Source organism: Mesocricetus auratus, unplaced genomic scaffold, assembly GCF_017639785.1.
Source record: "Mesocricetus auratus isolate SY011 unplaced genomic scaffold, BCM_Maur_2.0 Super-Scaffold_100010, whole genome shotgun sequence".
NCBI lineage: Eukaryota > Metazoa > Chordata > Mammalia > Rodentia > Cricetidae > Mesocricetus > Mesocricetus auratus.
In genome coordinates, this window is record NW_024429194.1 from 7,508,551 (window position 1) to 7,517,690 (window position 9,140).

General features: G+C 42.7%; 1 long non-coding RNA gene across 1 annotated transcript; it reads left to right on the forward strand.

The window, feature by feature from the left end:
* Nucleotides 1-7,394, forward strand: LOC121142721. Its single transcript, XR_005879763.1, has 2 exons — nt 1-6,478; nt 6,902-7,394. It is a non-coding gene; the product is annotated as an uncharacterized LOC121142721 (long non-coding RNA).
* The last annotated feature ends 1,746 nt before the right edge of the window (nt 7,395-9,140 follow it).

Sequence of the window (9,140 nt, forward strand, 5' to 3'; positions counted from 1 at the left end):
ACAACTGGCTATAACTCTAGTTTCAGGGTATCTGCCACCCTCGCTTGGCCTAAGGTGCTGTTTCATGCATGAACTCAGGAAGGCTCACATATATACATGTAAATAAAAAATAAATAGTTAAAGGGGGAGGAGAAATCCACATTTGCCAAGACTCTTAATTTACTACAGAAACTTGGGTTTCTGTGGTTTTCATGTTAAGATTTCATGCACCAATGATAGTCTAACTCCGAGTCATATGTAGTTTTATACTTGGTGTAAGTAATGGGGTATATCTAGGCAAGAGATGCTGCAACAAATACCCCGACCCACCATTCCCATAAACGGTAGAAAGAGCCCAGAAGTTCCTCATGGCTTATTGGAAGTGTAGAAGGGTTTTTTTTGAGCAAGTGAAGTTGTAGGGACAGTGGCCAAATGTCTAGCTACAGCCTGTTGTATCCAGTAAGTAATTCCCTAATGAGCCATCTAAACAAGCTAAGTACAGACATTTGTTGAAAGATGAAGAACATCTTAACTATCTGGACTCATTTTCATATTTCTACTACAAGTTTTACTCTATATATTTAGCGAAAATATTGATTATTAACAGATGAGTTCGAGAGATAAAGGCTGAGTGTGTCTGTAAAACCATTGCAAACAAAGGCTATAAATGAGCAGTGATACTACGGATTGTCAAATGTAAGGATTTTCATTATTATGTTTTGACAGAGGATCTCAGTTGATGTCCTAAATGCTGATTATTCATTTGTTCTTCCATTTACTGAGTATCATGGTTATCACTGAATAAAGACATAAAGTGCTGTTTTTAATATCTAAGTAGGACTATTGGAGAAGGATGTAGGTACCCACCTCAATGAGTTGGATAGTGTTAAATAAGGCAAGGCTGTAGTAAGGACATGAGAAAGAAACCTCATTATAGTCTTAACCTCTAGTGTTAGTAATCTCTCCTCATATTACCTCCTCTACTCTACCCTCCATTCCCTACCTCAATTTAACCCTTTTTGTTCCATCACTCCCCTTTAAATCTTTACGTTGCTGGGTTCTGTCTTCATTGCGTAGACACATACATTCTCATCATCCATTTATCAGTTGAGGGACATCTAGGCTGTTTCCATTTCCTGGCTCTCATGAACAGCGTAGAGATGAGCAAGCATCTCTACACTAGGGTACAGAGACACTGGGTGGTATAGCTACATCATGTGGTAGATCCACTTCTAGGAGAAAGCTCCACACTGGCTCCCACAGAGCCTCCGCCACTTTGTACTCCCACCAGCAGTGAGTGAGTGTTTCTCTCCCACCACTTCCATGCCAGTACTCATTGTAATTTTGTTTTCTTTTTGATCTTAGCCCTTCTGGTTGAGTTAAGCTAAAACTTCAACAGTTCTGTTTTTTCCTAGTGGCTAAAAAATGTTAGTTAGCCACAAAATAGTCCTACCCTTAATGCAATTCGCTATTGGACATTTTAATTAATTCTCTCGACTGTTCTATTCCTCCACTTAGAGGACTTGCAAACGTTACAGCCAGCAGCTCTTGCTCAAAGCTATGCCTCCCTCCCACACTGACCATCTTCAACTTCCTATACTCAAAGGCCATTGGATTATATCAACAGAGCCAACTCACCTCAGCTCTTAATTCATCAACTCAGATCCCCATGCCTTCCTATTGAGATTCTTTCTTCTGTCATAAATAATCCCTCTCCTCTCCATGAATCTTTGCAGCGTGTCCACAGTGTCACCAAGTCTACATATTCTCTGATATTCTGGCTAAATCTCTTGACCTCCAACTGGTCCTTGGCAGTTCTCAGCCATGCCGTTGTCCCAACTCCTGAAAAATCTGTGGACAAACCAGGCGGAACAGATGAAAATAATAACGGGCAATCCTTTGTTTTTCTAACAAATCCTGAAGGGAAAGTTGAGTTCTATCCCCAGGCACCACAGTGGACTAATTTTATGTAGCCGAGAGTGGTGGTAACGAGGGCTATTCTTGCTAGAGAAAACTCAAATACTGCCTAGCTCTTAGACCTCCTCTGTCTGATAGCAGTTTAAATACAGTTGCACGTTTTCTAATCTGCCCTCTAGGTGCTGTATGTCTCACATTCTTCTTTAGTGTTGAAGAGCCAAGACTGAGACACGTCCACTTGTGTGGGGGCCTTGGAAATGTATTTTACACAGGGACTCAGGCTGTCAGCACACGGCCCTCTATCCATGGGAGGCAATCCGTAGCTGGAGTGCAGAGTGAATCATCTCTTGTTCATTCTGTAACATCTTTATGGAATTTAAAGATGTTTGAAATCTCCTGCTTGACTCCAGTAAACAAAAGAAAGGGGCGTTTGCTCTGGGTTAGTGCCCTTCCACTTCTCGTCTGTCCCTAAGTGTCTGATCCTTTTTTCTTTAGAAAATTATTCCTCTTCTCCTTGGTGAGATTGTCAATCAAGGTACACTGACTTCCTCTTGGGGAAAACGGTCTTTCCTCTGGGGATGCTGGATGTGTGGGCTTTGAGTCTGAAGTTAATAGATAGAAGAATAAGAAAAGCAAACAAGTCAACAAAACCAAAACAAAACAAAATAAAAAAAAACCGAGCCTCTTTGACAGTGTCACCTGCCATCAGAAGTGTGCTGACAAAACCGTCACTCAGCTTTCCTGAGCTGAGCTCTGCCCACTCACCGTGTGTCACCCATGGCAGGGTCATCACAGGTTTGGGACCTCCCTATGTCCTGATGACGTTTGGTTAAATTGCCCACGACTTTCTTGTATCGTTTATATAGAAATACTGCATGTAAAAATGTCTCCAGTTAGATTATGGGCGATTTAAGCAGTAATTACTTACTCTGAATCTACCTCTAATCTCGATTTCTTAACACACAGATATTCGTTTTAATATTCAGAGTAGAATTCTGAAGGAGCTATTTAAACATAAGTCAGTACTCTGAGGGAAGCAGTTTTATGGGACCGCAGTTGTATGCAGCAACAGCACTGTCCCTGCTTAGCAGAGCAACAGGACAGTGTATTCAGCCACCCCTACAGCCAAACATGTTCTAGAACTGGAACAGGGAACAAGTGACAGGTGAGTCATAGGCAGTGCTTTCTACTTCCTCGAGGAAATATAATCCAGCCTGGTTTTCCTCTTCGTTTCCTCTGCTTAGAGAAAGAAATGTTCAGAAAAAGATTGTTCACTCCAGGGAAGAGCAAGAATGGCCATGTAAAGACCAAGGTGGCAGAAACTCAGCCTTGTTCTCAGGGAAGCCATGGGAGTCACAGGTATTGAAGAACCGAACAACCCCTCAGTTCTAACCAGCCACTTCCGAAGGAAGATTTATTCAGTATGGCTATATCTTCTGATTTTACCAGAAGTCATTAGAAAAAAAATGTTTTTAATTAAATGTATAGTAATATCTTTATTATATACTAAAATGAATTTAAAAAATTAATTCAGTCTTCATTCCAAGGAAACCAATGCACCCTTTCCTCTTAGGCTACAAAGAAACAAAGTCCTGATATTTGATGCAAATTTGAGGTCTTCAAAACTCTTAGGAGAATACTATTGCAATCTGTTTTTAACACATCAAACTCATAAACCCTAACAGGATGCCTCGTTGTGGAATGAATACCATGCAAGAGATACCATGCAAGGTCCTCGAGGGCCTAACTTTGCTGGAGGATGCATGGGGATGGTGTGAAGCACTCTTCGGTTGCTGGTAGCCTGGGAGCCCAGGTGTACTTTGATAGGTTGTCAAGGCAAAACACTCTGCGGGACTGTGCATTTAGATGCTCTGTGATGTGTAAGAACAGACTAAGGGGCACTTATTGTTGATACAAGTTTATGAAGCTTACTCATGTCAGGTCCTGCAGTCCCCAGAGCTTAGCAGTGCTGTTATGCCCATGTCACATCACTTTGGGGACACTACAATTCACTGCTGGATTCCTGAGGAACATCCACCATCTTGTCACGGAGGACCTCCAAGCTTAGAAGAGAGTAAGATTGACACCACTGTCTGGATGCATTAGGCAAACTATAGTGGCTTCGGACAGGCAGTTTACAAAATATGTCAGCCTCACTTATACCACACACATACACACACACAGAGACATACACACACACATACAGAGAGAGAGAGAGACAGAGAGAGACAGAGAGAGAGGAAATATATATGGTAAATCTTATATGGTAAGTCTATATCTGTATCTTTATCTATATCGGAAAGTGGTATTGTTTTTCCCTGTGACTCCCAAGTTCAGGTCAAAAGTAGTTTCTGACACACGTTGCTTTTAGGAAAAGCTGGAAGTAGAAGGGGAAACCAGAGTGAGGAACTCAATTGCCTTAGGAACAAGATTAAAATAATCGTGGAAATGAGTTAATACAGCACAAAAATCACCAAATGTTACAACACTGTTAGTCTCAAAACACAGGATATAGAGGTCCAAGTGTGTCTGTGAACGCAGAACAGTCTGCTTGTTCATGGAGATCACTGTTTCCGTAAACACTATCATGCTATTGGAGAATTTTCTAATAAACCTAAGTAGGAGGAAGGAAAGGTGGGGAGGGGCGGACCATGGTTAGTTTAGATGGGAGTCAGTTATGCTGCGGCAGGAGAGTGACTGCAGACAGTGATGACCTGCTCTGTATCCAAGGCAGGAGAGTGACTGCAGACAGTGATAACCTGCTCTGTATCTGAGGCAGGAGAGTGACTGCAGACAGTGATGACCTGCTCTGTATCTGAGGCAGGAGACTGACTGCAGACAGTGATGATGACCTGCTCTGTATCTGAGGCAGGAGAGTGACTGCAGACAGTGATAACCTGCTCTGTATCTGAGGCAGGAGAGTGACTGCAGACAGTGATGACCTGCTCTGTATCTGAGGCAGGAGACTGACTGCAGACAGTGATGATGACCTGCTCTGTATCTGAGGCAGGAGAGTGACTGCAGACAGTGATAACCTGCTCTGTATCCTCTGCTAAAAGAAAAGACTTTGGTAAATGAAAAATATTTGAGGGTCTAGATGTGCTTAACCTGGTTCAAATGGTATGCAACGGATTTGTGTATTGAATATTATCTAGTACCCCACAAATAAAGGCAAACTATGTTGTATATTGAAATAGAGGCAAACTATGGTTTTGTGTGGTCAGGTAAAAGTAAATCTTAAATGCCAGAAAGTTAAGCATAGTTAATTTGGATTCTGGAAATACACAAGCTGGGCGTGAAAGAATATGATTGCTTGTCTTTGCTGTCCCCTGACAGATCCAAGCGGTGCAGTGTGTATGTGGGATCTGATGTGTTTTTAAATCCGGATTGTTCTTGCTCTCTTCTATTATTGGGGATAATATACTGTTTCTATTAGAATAAATCTGACTTCTTATCAATGCTGAACTTATACAAGTCAGTTATTTGAGTAGATAATGACAATGAAGAAATTATTATGTCCCTTATGTCACTTTAATTTTAATGACATCAAAACACCAGCTAAATTGTGGATACCAGTTATTTTTGTTATTGTTCCAGGAAACTAAGGTGAAAATATTATTTTAAGTTGGCTGAATGTCCTGAGTTCTGTAGGTGGAGCTGTCAGAACTTTAAACTTTATCACAAGCTCTGCATTTTTGCCACCTAGAGGGACCATCTTGTTTTAATGTGGCCTCAGACAGCAATAGAGAGGAATCTGCAGAGAGGACTCTGCATGCTTCAGAGAGGGATGGAACCTGGGAGAGGCTTTCAGAGGGATGAGGAAGGACTGCAGACTGACTGCCAGTGAATAAAGAAACTTGTGTGAGGGAAAAAGACAGAAATTAAGAAGGCCCAAACACAGCTTGACTAGTTTCTGGGCTGGAGCAGGAAAGCAACAACAATAGACCATGTTGCTCAGCAGCGGTAAGTAAGTCCCTCGGGGATTGCCCTGAGTGGCCCATCCCACAAGGGTCATTACGGTTACCAGAGGCTGGATACCCTGAGCAGAGATAACGAGAGAGAGTTTCCCAATGTGTGGACCAGCAAGAAGTGGATGAAGCTCAACTAGAGAAATTATCCTGCTTTTCTTTGTCACAACAGTTAGATGGACAGGGTGTTTATAGAATGATTCAGTCCAACTCCCCCTCCCTCCCTCCCTCTTCCCTCCCCCCCTCATCTTTATAGAATCCTCATTCCCTTCAAACATGAAAACAGAAATCAATAAATAAAAACATCCCGGCTTTTCTGCAGACTCATTGTCTCCCAAAGAGATTAAGTATCTCATTTCTAGGTCTAAAGAAAAAGAGTTTATTTTACCGGAGATTTGATGTGGGTCTGTTGCAGAGTGAGTAAGCAGGGGGAGGGAGGCTCTGAAGGCTTACTGACATTTATATGCTGTTGCAGTTGGTACCCGGCTTAGCTCTTCCCATCTTCTCCAGGAAGCGTCTTTATTCCTCCCGACAGCAGGATTAATGGCTGTGCTCAGGAGAAATCCAAGTGTCAAAAGTTTTCTTCTTCTTGCAGCACCCCCACCTTGTGCCATGTAAGTTTTTCCCTCCCCTAGGTTAGATGGAATGTTCTTTGGAGTTCTTTGTGGCAGCCCACAGAACCTGAAAGCAAAATTGCAAAGGGATCAAAGAGTGCATGTCATCCATCCTCGAATTCTGTGGGAAGACATTCTAGTCTGAACTTCAGCAACACTGTCCCCACGGGTAGCAGGTCTTCAGGGTCCTGCCACTTTTGACACATAGAAGGCACCTCCAGAGCTGTTCAAAGGAACGTCTTTGCTCTTATTTTCATCATCTACTTATTTACCTTTGGCTTGCAAACTAGGTAGTGACAGCTTTTGATGCTACTCCAGACCGTAATCGTTGCTGGTGTTCAGTGAGGGATGTCTGTGATGTGAAAAATGTCTGAGAGCTGAGAAAGACTGAGGTGTCCTTCTCCAATCTCTTTGATTAAGCAGCCATGGTCTGGACAGCTTGGATCTTCTCAGCACCATCTGCATGATGGAGGACTCTCCTGTCTCCTGTGCGACCTTCATGAGCACACTAAATCCAAGTAAGCAGTGTGCAGGACCGAGGCTCACGGAGTATGCATCCTGCACACTCCTGCCTAGAGAAGTAAGGAGTGCCACGCCTTTCCATGTAGCCACGCCTCCCTCTCAGCCTCTTTTGCACTTCTGCACAACCCCAAGGCACCCATTTACAGACTTGGAGTCTGACTCAGGAACCATTGTCTAGAAGAGGGACCCAGAAGTCAACACACCATTTCTCTGCACTGCAGCAGTGAGGTGAGGCTTGAGCACATCTGTGCATGCCCATCCATTTCAAAAGTGAGGGGGAGCTAAGTGGATAATGAGGAGTCATTCAGTAGAATGGAGTCGTTATCTTGAGGTCTGAAAGGAAAAAAATACCTAGCGTAAATTGGAAATAAAAAAGAACCTATGTGAAGTATAATCGCATAGATGTCATTCATTCCCAATACTTAATGTAAATAGCAGGATGAAGGATGATCGGGAAGGCTGGTGTCTAAGCCCTGGGGCTGGAGGATGGCTCGTTCAGTAAAGTACTGGTTGTCCAAGCAGGAGGACTCACATTTGGATCTTCAGTACCCATGTGCAATGCGGGGCATAACTGCACATACCTGCAGTCCCAGCATGGGGGTGGCGGGAAGGAGAGACAGGTGACTCCCTGGAGCTCACCGACCAGCAAGTGAAGTGTAATTGGTGAGCTCTAGATTCAAAGAGAGACCTTGTTCCAGAGATTAAGCTGGAGAACGATGGAGGAAGGCCTATGACATTTACCTCTGCCCTCGACAGGCATGGGCACACATGCCTGGGCACCTATGTGCACCCACATACATGAACATGTGCACACAGAGACACTATACATATAAATAAGTATTGTCTACCATTAACTGATTGAAGTGTTTGAAGGTCTCAAATAAACACAGGCCATCAAATTAAAGAACTTTTTCTTTCTCGAGGCAATAAAAATAACACGCACAAGACAATTAGCATAGGGCACGTAAAATAAAGCGAAGTTAAAGTCTAGGAGAGCTGGAGTGCCATCAGCCAAGGGAAAACGGAAATGGTATGTGATATTCACATTGTAAATTAGAATATAATGAGCTGTAGTTACTTTGCAAATGTCTAGCGCAGTCGCATAGGAAAAGCATTTGCCAAAGCAGATTCATGGTTGGATATTTAGTCATGGGCACTGTGTAATAAATATTTTCTAAAGTTAAGAATCGAAAGGTACAAGGAAGGGAGTTCATAGATCATTGTGAGCATTGGAAGAGAGATGCCAGAATCCTTTACAGGACATACACCTCAGGAAAGCCCATTTCCTGGCTAGAATGACGGCTTCTACCCCAAACATCCACACTGTCACTCAGTTCCAGGTGGGATTGGGGTAGCTCACAGGTCACAGGCGAAAGGACTGATGTTGAAGGGAGTGCTGTTTTGCTTTTTTCTACTTTCTACTCTGTCGGGACACAACAACACAATTCTACACCGTCTCCATTGCAGAGAAGCAGCATGACATACAAGTACTGGTGACTTGATCTTGGATTGCGCAGTGTCCAGAACAGTCAAACCAAAATTTCTTGTCATTCACAAATCAGCACCGTGTTATAGGAACACTAGGTATGTTCTGCCCCCTGGAGGCTGCCTGTGTTCTCAAGTCAGCAACTCGTCTCTCTAGCTATTCTCATCTTTGCGACTCTGACCTGACTGTCTCCTTCCCACAAGGCCAATAGGACTGCACTAGTACTTCCTGGGTAAATAAGAACCTTCTTTAATGTCAGAACCAATAACTATAAGACAACGGTCAAGAACATATGTTGGGTAACATACTCATAGGTTTCTTAAGGGATTGGCATGATGTAGATGCTACCTGAATTCCCCAAACAACTGAAATGCAGGCCTTCTTCATACGATTTTATTCTCAGCAAGCACAAACAATAATGCCAACATCAGCAGAATACTGTGAATCCATTTTACTTATACATGTATTTGCACATGAACATTTAACAGGCTATTCCAGAAAATACTGTGAAAACAACTGTCTTACCTCTATAATAGTGGAAATATAATACTGGTGGGATATTCAGAATACGGTAATAAATAACCTCTGTGTATATTTGGGTTTGTTTTCCTTGTTTTATCTTTGAAATAGGTCCTCACGCTGTTGCTCACTTTG